We start from the raw sequence: 18,223 nt of genomic DNA, 5'->3' as shown, positions 1-18,223 counted from the left end.
TTATTTGTAACCTTAGTATCATGACTACAGCCACTTTCTTTTTAAGGCCTTAGCTGGTACTTCAAAAGGTAGGGCTCTATATGTAAGTTTTGCTCTGCTTGCCACACTTTGTCATGAATTCTGGCCTTGTCAAGTGGTTTGTTTTCATAACTGCTAAGCAACGGCAAAAACCCAAACCACAAGGCATTACCAGAACAGCAGCCTGCATTTCTGTGGCCTCCTGCCAGGGGTTGGAGTCAGTCTGCATGCTGCAAGTGCTACAAACTGTAGAAACACGGTTTGGCCAAGTTTGAAGGCAAAGCTGTCTTTGGCTTTCTGTGTTATACTGTCTTAGTAAATTTCCTAATTGTGAAGGCATTCAGCATGTTTTTAGGAGCCAGAATAATTTAAAGGCTCAGTAAAGGGAGTGTACTCTCCTATGTGGTAGTTACTTGCGTAGATCTAATGTCTTAAAACTGCCTTGTGTATACTCCAAATGCCAGAGGGTATTATTTCCTGTCTGCTGCACACTGAAAGGGAAATGCATTATCATGCTGAATGTAAGTTTATTTAATAACTCAAGTAAGTGGTTTTCATTCAGATATGAGGCTTGTCAACTGTATCAGTTTAGGATTTTTTAAAATTTGTTGAAAATGCTTCATTTTCTTGCTAAAAAGTGTTACAAAATGCAGTGTAAATACAACTATGAAGGACTGTCACTTTTCTTTTTAAATTTGCCCGCTTTAAATTTAGTTTTGTTCCATGAAGCCTATAAACTGAGCAGATGAGTTGGGAGTGGGTAACCTTGGAACCATTCCTCTGTGCCTGACTCACAGGCACTTTGATTTATCTTCAGGGATGATTCTCCTTAGATTCTGTTATCCTCAAATGGCACTAGTTTTGCCAAGCTTTGCTATGCAGGAAACATAAATCATGTCCTCAAAAACCATGAGAAGGCACTGAATAAGAAAATAATTGGACAAATGAGGAAATCTGTTTGCATTCCTGAGCTTTAGTCTTCTCACTGCAGTAATTGAGGCTAGAAGAGCAAAATTCACATGTAATCAAGGGGTCCAGGAGCTGGCTGTTCAAAAATATTACTGCAAGTATTGTTCTGGTATTGCTCACAGTGGTAGTACTGTAATATGGGCATAGTCTGTAAAAGATTTTAGCTACAGCTAAAACCCATATATGATGTGTTGGATGATGTCTGCTGGTTCTTCTAGATTCAGCTTTCTCCATACAATTCAGTTTGCTTATGAGCAGGGCAGTGTTTCTTTCTTTTACTTAGTTGAAGGAAGAAGGCACAAAAATCACATAGGTGTTTACTTACTGCAAAAATTGTTGTGCTATGGGTACCAAACTTGCCAGAAAATGTAACCATTTTAATTTTCTCTGTTTAACTTTTGGCTTTTCTTGATGCAAAATAAAATCACAGCTCACCCAAAAAGATGGTGACAAGGTCTGGCTGAACTCTGTAGTTTTCAATTTGATCTTTCTGGTTTGTTTGGTTGAGGAACATTCAAGCACCTTGTTTTGTTTGGGCACAGTGTGCTTTGTGTCCATGGTTGTCTGCTCAAAACTTTTACTAGAATACCAAATTTTGTTGATATGCAGTCCAAGTGCTCTTTTGCTCCGTAGACTTCAGGTGCTTGTATTTTAGAAGTAAAAAGGGGTGACAAGAGAACCAACTGGTTCATGCATAAGCAAGAATTTTAATTTATCAGTCATCTTACAACCCCTGGTTTTCCTCAGTTTTAATTTTGAGGTTCTCTTTTGATATTGCTGAAGATGGAAAGGAAAATAAAACAAGTTTTTCCCTAGCCTCATATGGCAATAATCTGTAAACTTCAGATTTTAGTACTATATCTCCAAACACCTTTTAGCAAATTTGGTCTGTGTAGTTGCCATTTTACACCAGATTAACTTTATGTGGCTTTATGTGTGGGACTGTGGGCATTGTGCAGTTTTACAATCTAATAAACACCATTTAGCTGCTGGTGATTTAATCTTATTTAATGTTAGAGCTCCTGCAATTATGTCTCAATGCAGTCATGGTGAACTTTAGTTTAAGATCTAGCAGTCCTATACATAAGCATCTCCTAAGGGGTTTATTTTGTTGATTTTTGTTCTCTTGAGTAGGGAATGTTTACTGTCTCTCTTGCAAGGACTTCCACATCTAATATGTAGCATTTTGATTTACAAAACGATTCATTTGCATTTTAATTTTCATTAAAAGTATCATAGAGTGTAATGGTTTTTAGTTGCAAATTTGGATGGGCATGTAGTGCTGTGATCTTTCTTTTGATTACTTGCCACAGGCTAAGTGAAACTAAATATTTTGGAACATCTTAATATTGCTGTCTGACAGGTTTCCTCTAAGTGAACGCAGATGGGTATTCATCAGCAGGGAAGGGAAAGGAAATATGGCATGCATAACAACAATAACAATCCAATGACTGTTCTTTTCATGCAGACTTGTGCAGGTACTTACAGTCTGCATCTTATAGTGAAGTGTAAAGATCTGAAGTTCACTTAATTATCATAAGAGTTAAAGACAGTGTTATATTTTATTTCTTAATATTTTGCATTTATGCATCTTGGGTTTTTGAATATTTTGTGTCTTCTGTGATTCATATTCAGCTAAAGTCCTATTATCTAAACAGGTGCAGATAGTCCTAAATCTCTTCGAAGTGATAACATTTTAGAATATTATCATTTGTGTCAAGTTGAAAAAAGTACTTCAGATGCTGTCCTGATCAGGAAAACTTTACAAATTCATGACTTTAAGGAAGTCAGCCTGTCTTATTCTTTACTGTGTTATGGCACACATTATGTCCTTGTAATTCTCTTATGAGCTTGTTCGTTATAAAACTCTTAACAGTGATTTTTCAGATGAGGCCAATGAAACCTATTTCTAATTTATGAAATGTAGTCAGGCAAGCAGAGTATATTCCAAAAATTAGTGTTATAAAATTTCTCTGTAATTGTTTTCAAGGTTTCCTGACAACAGACTAATTTCTGTAATATTTTTAAATAACCTGTTTATGCTCATAGGAAGCTTAAAAAAAATAAGCTCTAGCATGAATTCTAGATGTAAGAAATTTGGATTTATTCTTTCTTTTAAAAGAAATCAGAAAATTGTACTTGAAGTGAAAAGCCATCCTGACAGTTAAGGGGCATTTACAGCAGCTGTGTATAACATCACCTGTCTTACAGATTATTGCAGTCTGTCCAGAAATAATTAAACGACATGCACTCCTAGGAGAAAGAAGGTATGGCCAAGCTGGCTAAGGGATGCTGCAGTTTTGGTGCAACAGCTGTGGGAATTCAGTACTACTCAAAATACAGGCCACTGAAGGCTTTAGCCCCATATGAATTGCCTTACTTCTTCATCTTCTACTTGTGTGAGCTTTTATTAGTGCTGAGCTTACAACTTCATGATGCACTTGGAAGACTCCTTGCGCTTCATGCCTCAAAGTCTTCACCAGCCTTCCTGAGAGAAGCTTGTTCCTGCTCACCCTTTTGCTTCTGAGGGGATCTTCTAGTGGAAACAGTTATTTAACCTGATGATGAGGTTTTTCTGGTTTGGTTTGGTTTACTCCAAGAAATGGCATGTTGTTATGTAGGTATGGCCTACAGCATGCTTGAATTACTTTACCAGACTTGATTTGCTAGTTGGGAGATTTGAAAGACTTCTCAAAAACCATTCATTTAGATGACATATAAATGCATAATTTCTTTTCCTCTAGTTGTGGTCAACAGTGTGCTTAAATAAAACCACAAAACAAAACTTGTGTTTCACACCGGGAGAGGTGATACACATTGTACCCTAAAGTACAGAAAACAGTGTCATTAATTACAAAATTATGTATCTTGGGGAGTCTCTGGTGAACCATTGAATCTCCTCTCTTGATTTGTGCCTGCATAAAGAGCTACTCAATTGTCCTTTCTAATTTATAATTAAATCTAGTTTTGGATGTGGTTGGCTTCTTGATTGTTTATAGGGTTTTTCCCCTCTTGCTAAGCAGTACATTAAAGTAAAACCTCTTTTATCCCAGTCATGCTAAATGTGCTTCAGTGTGATCTGAGTCAAACAAATACTTGACAGCCAAGAGGAATTTCTGCTTCATGCTTGTGGAGCTGCTAAACTTCAGGTGCCACGGACCACATAGTGGAATGGTGTTAAAAGAAGCCAGCTTACACTGAGCATTTCCCTCCGAGGCAAAAGTTCTCGCTGTGAGAAGATGCTTTCCAGTTGTGCCCTAAAAATCCTGCCAGAGCACAAGTGGCTCTTCTCCTAAGCCACTGCAGATCTTTGCAGCTGTTTCTGGGTACTGCTCTGAGATGAGAAGAACTGGGTGGGTCGAGAACATCAGTTGTGCTCCTGTCAGTAGCACCTTCTGTGTCTGGGTGCTGGAAGCTAAGCCTCCACCCAAAGTGGTTGGCAGGAAGAAGTGATTCTTTTGAGGTTTGGCTGGGGATGGAGCTGCTGGAGGGCAATACTGCTGACATGGTGAATACCGAACTGCTATTCAAAGCTGAACAGCTGATAAAAATGGGGGATGAGAGTGCAGCACTCTGCAAAATCCATGTGCTTGACTCTCAAAGCTGTTTTTGAGAAGATAAGGAAACAGAGGCTGAAGATGCCACTTCACTAAGCTCTATGTCTGTATCTTTTATAATTAAATCTTCACTGGACTGTAAAAGGTGCACAAGACCTGATAAATATGCATTTGAAAATTGGAAAGGGCAGCACCATCTCCCTAATTTCTAACTGGCTTTGGAGCCAAGCACTCCCAGTATAATTTCTTTGATTCATGATAACAGCTAAAACCTAATACCATTATGGAACATAGTCATCTCTTAACAGGCTTACTTTCAGAAAACTCAAAAGTTTTTTTAAGCTACTGTTCAAAATTCATTTCATAAGTCAGGCTCAGAATAGAGATGGAAAAGGTAGAAATTTGTATTTTGCTAATTCTGAGTGGAACTGTGCAGAAGGAAAAATTTCTTAGGAAAGTCAGTTTTCAGGATGGCTTGAGAATTTATTAACTTTGTCATGCTGTCTTTCTGACTTTTAGCTCTGAACTGTTTCTGAATTTATGAACATTGGACAATTTTTTTGTCATGCATTTGACTAAGACCTGCTCCCCCTAAGTGCCAGGGAGAACCAAAACAACCACCTTGTCACTGTTATTCAAAATTGTGCCTTTGAAACTGTTTTGACACTTGGCCAGAAACCCAAGCGCTGTGTTTTACATCTTCAGCCAATCAATTTACATATATGGCAGAAGGGGATCTGATAATCAGGTCTAGTTGGAAAAATTCCAATAAAACAACTTTTGCAGATGTTGTGCTCTGTCACATTTCTGCCTGTCTCTGAAGGATCTGCAGTGCCTAAACACTGCTGCTCTATGGGCAGCACCTGGCCCAGGACAATAAGGTGTTTGTCATGGAGAGGGAAAGGGATAAAAACTGGGAGCCTCAGCTTATGGGACGCTGTGACCTCAGCCCTCGAGGCTCTCTGGAGCAGAGAGCTGTGAGGGTCATTCCTGATCTTTGGCATGTGCATTAAATATATTTTTGTTTTTTTCATGGGAAGGGCATGGTGTCAAAAGCTGAAATTACAGGTTTTGGCATAATTTAAGATTTTTTTTTGTTGTTATTGTTGTCCTTTTTCAAATATTTAAAAGGATTGTGGGGGTTGTTTTACTCCTGGAACTGTGTTAGTCTTCCTGGAAGGACACTGCAGCCAAGAGCTGCTAGGTGTCTCTTGCATCTTGCTGTGAATATGCAGTAGCATCTTTGAATACCAATACTGATAAAAATAGTAATTACAAATAATTAAGGAAGTCTTTAGGAATTACTGACTATCCACCAACAGAAGCACAGTAATGCTGCAAACTTGAATAGAGAATATGGGGTCCCCAACACAGGAAGGATATGGACCTATTGGTGCAAGTCCAGAGGAGGGACCACAGTGACCAGAGGGATGGGGCAGCTCTGCTGGGAGGAAAGGCTGAGGGAGTTGGGATTGTTCAGCCTGGAGAGAGAAGGCTTTGAGGTGACTTCATCGGGACCTTCCAGTGCCTGAAGGGAGTCTATAGTAGAGATGGAGAGAGACTCTTGACAAGAGTCTGGAGTGACAGGACGATCTCTTCACACTGGCAGAGAGCAGGTTTAGATTGGATATCAGGAAGAAATTCTTCCTGTGGAAGTGCTGAGGCCCTAGCACAGGTTCCCAGAGAAGCTGTGGCTGCCCCATCCCTGGAAGTGTCCAAGGCCAGGCTGGATGGGGCTCTGAGCAACCTGGGCTAGTGGAAGGTGTCTCCGCGCATAGCAGGGGATTGAATGAGATGGGCTTTAAGGTCTCTTCCAACATAAACCATTCTGTGAGTTTATGACCATACGTATGTGCCCTCCATGTAAGATCAGCACCTCTTTCCTGATTCGTCTAACATCTGTAAGATGATGGAAGGTGGGATTTTTTTACATCCCAGCCAGGGCACTAACCTTTTTTTAAGTCTAAAGGTATTTGGCTCAGTTGAACAGCTGTTAAAATTAATGATCTTTGGAATTGGTGATAAATGTACCTCTTAAACACAGTACAATCATGACTCCCTGATCAAGCTTGCTTACTGCTTTTGTCTTCTTTCATGCATACTGCTTTGTCTCTCTTTTTTAAAATCTTGATAAATCTTTAACTGTCCCATTATCCTTCAGCATGTTCTTCCCTCTAGCAGATCTCAGGGATGGAAATGTACTTGCTGCAAAGTCAAAGGTGAATAAATCAGAAAAGGTGTATACACCTTTTTTCATTTGGGTTTGTTCTGTATTTTTTGTATGTCATGTGTTTCCTGAAACATTTTATTTATTTACTAAGGGATTATCTTGTTTGTACTGATAAGCATAAGGAAAGATGAGCAAGAATGCCTTCTTTTACCATCTTTTGAAGAATTTTCACCGCAGAAAGAAAAAGGAAAGAAGAGAAGGAATATTTTTTTCTTTTTTTCTTCTTTTTTTTTCCACCAAGCATTATGCGGTAATAAGTGCCTTGACTTCTAGCAGACATGGTATTTTACCTTTCTGATGGAAAACAATAGTTCTTAATGTGTATGCAGCATCCCAACATGACAGGCTTAAAGAGAAGTACACCCCATCTGACAACAGGAACACCACAGGAACTTCATCTTGGATCTCAGTGGTACTAATACATCAGGGTTGTTGTGACCTCTCTCTCAGCCTAATAATATGACTATGTTTATATTTAATGGTAGCTGTTTGTTTAGCTTTCTGGGAGTTTTTCTTTTTTATTGAACTCTGATTTTAAATTTTTCTTTAAGCTGTGTATCTACCAATATAGAAAAATTAAGAGTATTTTTTTATTTATTTATTGATAAATGCCGACATGAAAGCTTAAAGGTGTGAGGCTAGGTTTAGATAAAGTATGTAGGAGTGGTAACATGAGAGCAGTCTTGAATTACAGCATCAAACCTAAAGGAAAATTCAGGAAAATTCAGATAAGTACCAAGACTTGTCATCTACTCAATTTACTGACTGTTTTATGTGTTTCATGCTGCCGCAAGCTAGGATGACATGAAAACAGCAGAAGGTACCACCATCTGTAAAATCCTCAGCCTGGGACCTCATGTTACTCTCCTGCCTTCCAGTCTCAGCACCTGGTGTGGTGCACAGTATGAACCCCTTCCTTTCCCAAGCAGTAAATTTGTAGAATTGGCATAAGCAGTGTTTCTGAACCTCTTTTGATTTGTGGAAATTACAATATCTTTGTGGACATTCCAATATATTACCTGTATTACACTATCTCTCTCTCTCTCTCTTCAACCTGCAGATTTTGGCAGTGATTTATAGACCCCCCCAGGAGTCTCTGTGGCCATTATCAGGGACCTCGATCAGTGGCAGGAAACCAGAAGAGGATGTCCGGAAAGAATAGTGTTTGTTGCCTGCTAATTTGATAGTGTCAGGCTGAGAACAACTTCATTGTAAACTATGCAAAGAGGGATTTCCAGCAGAGAAAACTGAGCAGCTGCTCCTTTCCTGGCTCTTCTTGCTACAAAGCCACTGATTTTTCAGGTCAAATGCTACTAACTGGAGTTTTATTGTCATTCGCGTGTAGTACGTGCACCTAACAAATCCATGAGCTGGAGATGGTAAGAATTCAGCTGTTTCCATCACCTATCCACCTGTGGGAAGGGAAAAGGAGTGAGGGCTTTTTAAACTTCAGGGAGATAAACTAAGTTCCTTTTCCACAGGAGCTGGAAAGATGGTAGCTGAAAAGCAGCCAGACAGGGATAGCTGGAGGCATTTGCTCAATGCTGTTTAAAGATGTTTCACAGAAATACCATGGAAGAGTAGGAAGCTTAATTAGAAGTTTTTAACAAGTCATAAATCTTTCTTGAAATAACTCCTAATGTGGTTTCCTAGAAGCATTTCAAGGTATCTGAGAAATAGAAGGAATTCTGCTGTGGTTGGCTTTTTATGTAATGCCTCATTTTCCATAAATGAGATCTACAGAAAGTTTTTCCTTTGCTTCCCCCTCCACTCCAATATCCTAAAATAAGCAGAAGATAGTATATTATAGATTGCTAGCTTATGCCTCTTTTTAAATTTTTAATAGCAAACATTGAAACAGATTTTTCATTTCCATGCATGTTTTCCTATCAGCAAAAGAAGATTACAAATACATGCATGATATTTAGAGGTATGCCTTTTTTTTTCCCCCCAGGTAGCTTATTACAGAAGTTCATATACTGTGTCACACTGGGTGTGTCAGATACGTAGACATAATTAATTACAAAACTGCTATACATAAATTATTGTTCCTGCTGTAATGTTTTAAGTAGAACTAATTGGAATATATTTTCTTCCAGATATGCATATATGCATACTTTCACTGTCAAAACTTCCTTCCAGGTACAGTTGGGCTTTTTTTGGTCAAGAACTATTTCATTGCTTTATGTTGATGCAGACTTAAATAATGAGTTCTGGGATTATGGCAACAATTTAGTAAAGTGAATTGGAAACCAGGGTTTTCTGTAGCTTTCTCAACCAAGCAGGTAAACTTTCTGAAACAGATAGATTTGAATGAAATAGATTTGAATGAAAACCACTGTTTCTCTGATAAAAAACAGGTTGTTGTTTTCTGCCAGCCATGATGGAACCTCCTTGTTTGTTAGATTTGTATGGGTTCTTAGACTGAGACCTGCACCTTTTCACCCCTGGAAGGGATAGTTTCATTCCTATAAATGTATCTATAAAGAAATTGCAGTCTTAAATCACACAAAGGAAATTACCTGGTTCGCAGTTATCTCCATCTGTTAGGCACTGAAGCCCAAATGCCTACAGAATACCAAACTGTAGGAATACCAAGGGGAACTTCTTAAATCACTGAAAAATTTAGTAGCAACAAGGTTGGAGCTGTACGTTCTATTTCTTCTAAGAAAGACCTACAAGTTAAAGGTCCTCATTTAGAAAAAGCCCATTTATGTTTAATGAACACTGTGCACTTAGTTGACATTTTTCCTGTTGTTTTCTCTGTCCTTTTTTCTTAAAATATCAGTAGATATGTGTTAGTATAAAAACCTCTGCCTGCCAACTCTTTTTCTTTTTCCTCTCCAATCTGATCAATCTAGTAATAAGACTGTAATTAAAAATTAAGTTTGTTGGAGCTGTAAGGTGGGAAGGCTTTTGCATCTTGTATCAGATACCTGTAATATATTCTTCCACCCTTTTTTCCCTCTTGAGGTCAGGCAACAGCAATAACAAAGTGATAAACACTTCATCTCGTCATCCTCTGCCATTCCATAAGAATCACTGGTTGCTACACATGGTTTTAAAACTCTTGGTTTATCAGCTGCCGTCATCACAGCCAACTGTATTGGCCTCAAAATGGTAATCTGCAGATTTGATGTACTCGTTGCTTACATTTTCCATGCCACAGTGCCTTCCTTTTGCCAAGTGAATTCTGCAGTACAGAGGCCTGCTAGGATAGGTGAGGGTAACAGCTGTTCCTTGAGGCAAGAGCCCCAAGGCAGCTCTTAAATGGGAACTATAATCCTTGTGTGATGCAGGGGTTTGTTATCCTGCTTTTCCATGAAAAGAGAAGGTGATCTAGATATAGCTGTCAGAAAGAAACTGCTCATCCTTGCATACCAGCAAGACAAGGATGTCTTCACCGGGCAGTGCACTATAAACTACATTAAAAAGCCCACCTTGGGATTGCTTAGAAAAAAAATTGCCTTTCTCTGTATTCACATCCTGGGAGTGCAGCAGCACACACCCATGATAAGGCAAAGTTCCTAACATAATTTGTCGCACCTGTGAAACACTGGAGGATGTAATAAAGACAGCAAGATATGTGCAGACCAAACAAGTTAGATGAACTGCAGGTGAGCTCTGGAGTACTCTTTGTGCCTCTCTGGAGCTTTTGAGGGCAGTGTCACAATCAGGGACCATTCCCTTGCTCATGTAATGTAAAGGGTTTAGTCAGGTTTGTGTCAAAGGCGTGATGGCATGGAGAAGCAATGCAGCCAGGGAACCTGCTTCCAGCAGCCCCTTCTTACTGCAGCCTCCTGGGGAAATGCTGCTCTTGTTACCAAATACAGGTTGTGGAATCCTGTAATGCCAAGTGAGAACACTGTTGGGAGAACTGTTGTATTATTCTGAGGGTCTCTAGCCAGCCATCTGCTTTGCTCAGCAGATGCTTCCCAGATACTAGATATGGAAAAAAAGAATCATAGAATGGTTTTGGTTGGAAAAGACCTTAAAGATCATCTCTTGTTCCAGTCTCCTGCCATGGGCAGGGACACCTTCCACTAGGCCAGGTTCTCCAAGCCTCACCAACCTGGCCTTGAATGTTTCCAGGGATGAGGCAGCCTCAGCTTCTCTTCCAGGGCCTCATCACCCTCACAGGGAAGAATTTTTTCTTACTGTCTAATCTAAACCTATTTTCTGTCATTTTGAAGCCATTCCCCCTTGTCCTGTCACTCCAGGCCCTTGTCAGTAGTCTCTCTCCATCTTTCATGTCATCTCCTTCAGGTACCAGAAGGCTCCACTGAGGTCACCTCAAAGTCTTCTCCAGGCTGAACAATCCCAATTCTCCTGGCCTTTTCTTGTAGGAGGCTAAGAGAATTTGAAGAATGTAACAATTGGGAGCAGACAGTTCATTTTCCGGTAGCTCTGTCAGTGAAAGCTACATGAAAAATGAGTTTCTTCTGTGGGGTATGCAGTCATAGGCTGCAGTGTAAAAGGCAAAATCAGTGTCTCTAGATAGGTCCCTGTAACACTTCATCTTGTTCCAGGGGAGGGAAGTCTTGTCCTTCTTTTCTCTGGTTGTTTATGTCCAACAGAAAATGTCACTGAGGCTGTGTTAATGATACTTAAGAGTAATACTCTTGGAATCAAGAGCATTTTTAAAGTTATTATTAAAATTGTTGCATCTTTGGAGTCTCTGCAGTCTTAAACTAGTGTTGAAGGCACATATGTAATATAAGCTTGTTATTCCAAGAAGCTAAAATAGCACAAGCAGTTGTATAGTTTCTAAATTTTCCATTGTTTAACAGAATGTTCCATTAACACAGGAGATGCAGAAAGGGAGAGGCCTCCTCTTGATAGCATTTTGTAAAGATTGCAGATAATAGTGCATTTATTAAGTGTCCTCCACCTTGCTACACCACAACACATTCACTGGCATGTAAGAAAAGCCTGAAGATAAACAAGGAGGCTGCATTCCTTTGTGGATTGGGAGAGAGAAGCTAGAACCCGAGCAGTTAGTTCACATTTTGATTTTTCACACCCATCTGGCAAGGAGGAGGGGAGCACATTGCAACTCAGATGTGGGTGGCTGGAAACATTTTTATCCCTCATTCTGGGCCAGCTTCCCCAGTTCTGCTCCTGAATTTTGTCTGCAGTGCAGGTGGGGGCTGGGCAGAACAAAAACAAGCTGTTTCTAAAAGTTCTCTTTTTCTTTCCTAAGCAAGGACTAGTTGCTTTTCTACGGTATTTTGAAACTTGAAAGAAAACAGATCATCTCTGGGCAGATTACACTGGTAAAGGTGCAGTTGAGTTGTTGTATAAAGATTATTTGCCATTAGAATTCACTGCTGTCTGAAAAATCAGAGAGGAAAAATTACTGGCCTGTGAATTTGAGGAGGAAAACTGTTCTGGTTAAACTATCTAGGTTGTCAGCCCCGCTCTCCCCAAGTGATAAACCAGAGTGATAATACTTAAAGCAAAGCTGTTTTACTTTCTAAATTTTGAACTAAAAAATTATGGTTCTCTGTCCTTTTGAAAGTCTGCTCATCACCCTGAAGTACTAAACCTATGACATGTATCTGTTCATTTAACAGAGGCAGCAGTGACAATTCAGTTGCTTGTCTGTCTTGGATTTGCAGGTGAGATTGTGACTAAGATTTTCTCTGGTTTGCCTCTCAATTTCTGCTTGAGGAGCTGATACCAAGTCTTGTGGTAGCATTATGTGTTGGGGTGTCTTCCTTCCACACCAGGACAATGTTGTGGCTGCTCTAGTAAATACATCACCCAGGTTTTGCGTTAAATCAAGACTGTAGACCTGACTCTTCCCAGCAGGTAATAAGGAGCATCGGTTCTAGTCTTTGGTCAGTCCTGGAAAAATTCTCCTCACCTTAGGAGAACTTCCTGTATTGCCAGTCAGCTGCTTTTGAAACAGTCCTAAGCCTCAGGGCTGGAAACACGTTTGTCAGACAGCTGGGAATTGGAGCGTATGTCTCACTTCCTGCACCTCAGTGATGTTTCATTACAGAGTGCATCACAGATGCCTTCCTGCTCCTACACCCTTTTTTTCTTGCAAAGCTTCATCTCCCTCTCACTTTTGCTTGGGATTCCTCCTGCTTTCTTGTCAGGAGAGCACTGGTTCCTGTTAAAGGAATCAAACTAGGAAGAAGGTCCTAGGTCAGTTTTGGTGGAGTATCAGTTTGCAGTGGGTACAAAGCACTTCAGTCTGTGTAGCAAAATCAGATTATATCCATCTAGATTAGGCACAATAGCTGAGATACCTGATTCCAGGTGGATCAAGTAGGGGACAGCTCAGGATGAGGGGCTGACCTGTAATGACAAACTTTACTGCCTCTTTCCACCGTGCTGTTGATAAGACAGTAGACATTATCTTAAGCTTAACACACTGACTTCTTACGCTGCTGCCAACTGGAATGCAGCCTTTAGCATAGGAAAACTCCTCCTAATTGTATATTCCAGAAATGAAACAAGCCTTCTCTCTTGCATTTTGTTATGAGAAAACCACCAAAATTCTAATAGATTTATCTAAAAATATCATAGACTTGAGAAAGGAAATGACATGTTTTTCAAAACCCTTTATGTACCAGCACTGAGTAAAACTCAGTTGTTTGGCAGTTTCTAATAATATTAATGCTATGGATTTGATCTTTTCTTCTGGTTGCATTTCCCCTAACCAAGCTGCATTTGTTCTCCTTGGGAGAATCTTAGGTTGCTGTCTCATTGCCATAGTACCCATGTGGTAGGACTTCTAGTAGGCAGAATTTTCTCCTGTAGTCACACACTCTTCCTCATCAGAACACTGATTCAAACTAAGTTGTGACAAAGCAAAAAGAAGTTTTGTGTTATTTAAACTTTCTCTGAATTGCTGACAAAATATGTTCTGACAATGGAAAGAGGAGGAAACATCCCCCCCCATCCCCTTGTTGTCTTGACAGGTTCCTGGACAAGTTCCTGGCAGAAGCTGACAAGTTTTGGGGTGGTTTTTTTGTGTGTATTAATGGTTTTTTAAAGTTGTCTTTACAGAACTCTGCTCTTTGGTGTTGCTGGTGAATAGGGCAAGCTGACAATCAACAGGTAGGCACAGGAAATGGCTGAGGCATGAATTCTGATTTGAACCTTTCATACTGTAACAGCTTCATCTAGTCAAAATATGGTTGACTAATTGAAAATTAAGAGTCTTCCTGGTGAGGAAGAGAAATGTCTCCATGTTGCAAGGACCCATTTCCCTGAATGTAAAATGGTCAAATAAGAAGTACTGCCCACAGCTCTTAAGTCTTCTGCAGCCCTAAATGTTGCACATACTTGTATTTGTGTTCTCTCTTTCAAATCACATCTGTTTGCTTGCCACCTGGAGTTCTTCTTCACGCAGATCCAAAATGCCTGCCCCAGCATTCAAATCCTCTGCTCTGCTTGGCTTGGGGCAAGCAGCCGAATAAGTTTGCTTCAAGCCTGTTGCTTTTGCTGGTGCTGTCTTTCCCTTGTGCGAGGAGATTGCTGTTAGATAGAGATGTTAAAAAAAAAGAGAGCAAAGAGGTCAGGTAGGGATACATCTGTGAGGCACCTTAGTCTGGCAGCACAGCAGCATGGTATGAGCTGAGAGCTTCAAAGGGACATCCAGAGTGTCAGCTGGCACATGAGTTAAAGGAGCAATGTTAATTAATTGAAGAGCAGTGCTGTCTGGAGGGGATTTTAGCACTCCTGGTGTTGGAAGCAGATTGATCACAGCTAGACCAGGTTATCCCTACAGTCCTCTGTTGCTTCAGGGTGATTTCAGGATGTTCTCCCTTTGGCTGGTAGTTTGGATGCTAGAGATAAACAGGTTTGGTAAACACATTTCTTACTCTTCTGCTTTGGTGAGTGTATCATGTCTTTAAGAGTACTGACAATATTGGGATTGCCTGCGGGCATTTTTGTTTTGTTGTGGAAAGAAGGAATTTTTTGGGGGTTGGCTTGTTGTTTTCTTACACTGGTGTTTTGGTTTTTTATTAGTAAAAACAAAGGATCTTGTTTTAGTGTGTGACAGAAGAGCATTGTGTGAAGAGTGCTGTTAAGAATGGTAGTTGCAGAATCATGTGTTCTTGTTGCATTTGATTGTTTGGAAACAAACATGCCCTCCTCTCTAGCTGCAATCTGCTGATTGAGTTGAAGAAGCAAGGTCAGCTTTCATCTCTCTTTTTTCCTTTCTTCCTGTAATCTAGAAATATTTTAGAATATTTATTGTTCACTGCCAGAGAGCTTTGTGCTTTCCTTCTTAGCTCTGCAGTTACTCAGGACTCTTGGATGCTTCCTGCTACTTCTGCTCCATACCTCACCATGTTTTGAGCTGAAACAGGTAAAAAAAGCCTAATAGCTGGGAGAGAAGGAGGAAGGTTACAGGTATGCAGTCAGAGGAGGCAGGGCTGCCAGCAGCAAGGGGACATATTAAATCATTTTTATTTGTGTGAAAGATTTTAAAACTGGCCAGTGACACAACAGTCAACATGATGGTCACTCCCATGCAGTGACTTGGGATGTGCCTTACCCTGCTCTGGGAGGGGTGGCAGAGATTCATGGCAGAGAGTGGCAGTAATTCAGTCACTTTTGGTGACATCAGATTTCTGAAGAGTGCAGCTGGTGCTTGGCAAAACAAGTGCATCCTCTGACAGGAACAGTCAAAGGTGTGTGGAGAGAAGGCTCCTGGACCATGGGGGGAGGTGAGGGTGTTACCTCGTTCTCTTGATGAAGAGAAGGGGGTAACACCTTCTGTGACACATAAGATGTCTTGGGCAACAAAGATTTCTTGTACTTAAAAATAGGCAAATCCATGCCTTTTTTTCCAGGCTGTTGTGATCAAATGAGGAGGTGCCTCTGATGGTGACAGGATGGTCAGGTTGCTTGGAGTTAGGGCCTGAACCCTCGCTTCTGTTGGAAAGAGCAGTCCTTTGCCAATGTCTGCATCAGAGCCAGGATTTTTTTGGGTTTTATATCTTTTACCATCTGGGACTGGGAGAGAAAGCATTGCCAATATTTAGCAGTTACAGTTGAGAATTGTCCACGAGTGGCTGTACGATAGGAACTACTTTCCCTCATGAGCTTCCTCATCATTTGCAGCTTTGGTGGCAGATGGCAGCATAGCTGTTAGGGCAGCGAGATACATGAGCAGATTTGGAAAGCTGCCCTGCCTGAACAGATGTTCCTTTGCACAAACAAGTTTGGAAAGCTCCTCTGAATGGAAAGTACATCAGATCAACGTTTTAATAGCTCTGACTTTTATGTCAGAGAAATCAATATATTTTAAGAATGGAAAACTTTATAAAGTTACTTTTACTCTTCTGATTTAATCAATGAGAAATACAAAAAGCACCCAGCTATGAAATAATTAAAAGTGATAGGCAAGTCATAGGCTTTTATCCTAATTCTATCCCTTTCTAGACACAGCAAGAAGATTATTTTAATGAAGTAATGAGTATTTTACTTTGTAGAGATGTTTGGAGTAGAAAAGTTCAATGAAAGATTGAGAATATATGCCCAGATGACATTGAAATGGTAAATATTGCACTGTTATGAAACAAGTCAATTTTTAAACTTTCCAATATTTGAAGTATTTCTTTAAAAGCTGACCATTTTTGTATGTCAGAAAGTAGTTGTAAAAGCAGTACCTCACTGACTTAAACATGCTGCTGCCACCCAAACCTTTGCAGTGAATTCTGACTCCTGCTCTCATCCCCTGAGTCCACAAGTGTGTGTGTGTGTGGGTGTAACCTCTGTTCATGTCAATGTGTATTGCTGTCTTCAAATGTGCTTGCTAAACACCTGGCCTGTGGAGGAGCTCCTTTGTTTTCTTAGGAATTAGAACAGAACTTTGTAATTTCTGTTGCTGCCTTTGGTAGATTCGAAGCTTGAGAACAGAGGAGCAAGGTCTAATGGGTTTACTTAAGGATTAAATATTAATATTGTATCAGGATTTTCAAAGAGCTCCCTATTTAACTGTTCCCATATAAAACCATAAATGAGCTGGGCCTTAAAGAAAAATGTTCCCATAACAGTGCCAAAAAAATAAAACCAGTATTTTTAGTATATACTTGGTGACACAGAAAAAGCCTGGTTTCTCAGTGCAAGTGAAGACAGTCTGAGCCTTGTACAGGTTCTGCCAGTGGTTATCCAGCAAATTCTCTTTCTAACTAGATGCCTTTCTGACTTGTGAATAAGAAGAACTGTAAATCTAGTCTTGGATTAGTTGGACTGATTGAATCAAAAGTGTTCCTAGACCTGCCTGTAGCGTAGCTCTGGGAGGAGTTCAGTGCCTCCAGAGCAGCTTCACTGGCAGTAAATATCAGGCTTCTTAAATCTAATTAATCTAGTTTCCAGGTGAATGCTATTAACCACTTGCTTTATGTCTGTTATGTGTCTCTCCAGCATGTATCCTGTGTTCCTTACCCTTCCATGCTTCCTGCCCCCTCCCTGGACTTAATGCACTATTAAGTGCTTAATTCTGCACAGCAAGTTTCCCTTCCCAACACTCAGCCAAGATTCATCCCATCATCCCTCACTGGAGAGGCAGCCTAAGAACAGATTTTATGCTGTGTGAGGGATTTGAAGGAAACATCATTCTGATGTCAGTGTGCTTTAATATTTAAGATATACAGATTTTTATTTTGCCACTCTTAAATTAGATGAAATCTGTTTGTGTACAAGCTCTGTGTGAGTACCAAGAGCCTCTTTGGGTACGAAGAGCAGCAGGTAAGGCTTTTTTTAAGATGGCTTGTCTGTGGCATGTTAACCAGAATAGGTGAGGAAATCCTGTTTCAGATGATGATGAAGTGTAGGTTGCACTTTAACAGTGATTTCTGTTGTTACCTGTCTAAACTAACTGGGGTTTTGGGGAAAGAATGGACAAACCAGTTCACATAGTGTGCAGCTGCACTGGCAATTTTGACTCTTTCAGTTTTGAATTTGGAAGAAGGAAGTTATGTGAGTCTCAGCCTCTACAGCTACAGATTTGTCATAACTAATAGTGGAAAGTCGTGAGTCATGCTATCACCCTGCTCCATTTTCCTGCCTCCAGAGCGATCTAACATGCTTAGAAGCTGGGTTCTTAATTATATCCTTTGAGGTTATTAACTTTGCAGCACAGGCTCTTTAACTGGTTATCCTGGTACAGTTAGAAAATCAGTATTTCAAGTGCACAGAAAACAGCTTTTCTTTTCTGAAGACTCCTCAGAGGTCAGTGCCTTTACTTGTCCTCCCTTAAACCACGAGCTGCTTTTAGTCCTCAGCAAGCTCTGGCTGAACTCATAGTCACCCTGTCCTTTCCTCTCCTCTTGCCACATGACCTTCTGCACACTCTGTTCACAGCTCCCTGGAGGACACAGCTGGTGTGTTAAACTGCTCCATCAACAATGCCTTGTCCTCTGCTTTTCACTTCAGGTTTGTTCCTCCTTCAGTTTTCTCTGGAATCCCACCTTAGAAC

The 18,223-nt window shown here is 40.3% G+C and overlaps 1 protein-coding gene across 3 annotated transcripts in view; it reads left to right on the top strand.

The window, feature by feature from the left end:
- Window positions 1-18,223, top strand: part of LOC132327226 (fatty acyl-CoA reductase 1-like) — a 124,757-nt gene that overhangs the window by 18,723 nt on the left and 87,811 nt on the right. The window contains exon 1 of one of the 3 annotated variants that reach the window (XM_059846182.1): window positions 13,750-13,848. The exons of the other annotated variants lie outside the window; for them this stretch is intronic. The gene's annotated coding sequence lies outside the window, so the exon portion shown is untranslated. Of the gene's footprint in view, window positions 1-13,749; window positions 13,849-18,223 lie in introns of those variants that run through there. 3 annotated transcript variants of the gene reach the window in all.

The sequence above is a fragment of the Haemorhous mexicanus genome, chromosome 5, assembly GCF_027477595.1.
Source record: "Haemorhous mexicanus isolate bHaeMex1 chromosome 5, bHaeMex1.pri, whole genome shotgun sequence".
Lineage (NCBI taxonomy): Eukaryota > Metazoa > Chordata > Aves > Passeriformes > Fringillidae > Haemorhous > Haemorhous mexicanus.
Note: the sequence above shows the minus strand (reverse complement) of the source record. Positions and strands in the feature narration are given on the sequence as shown.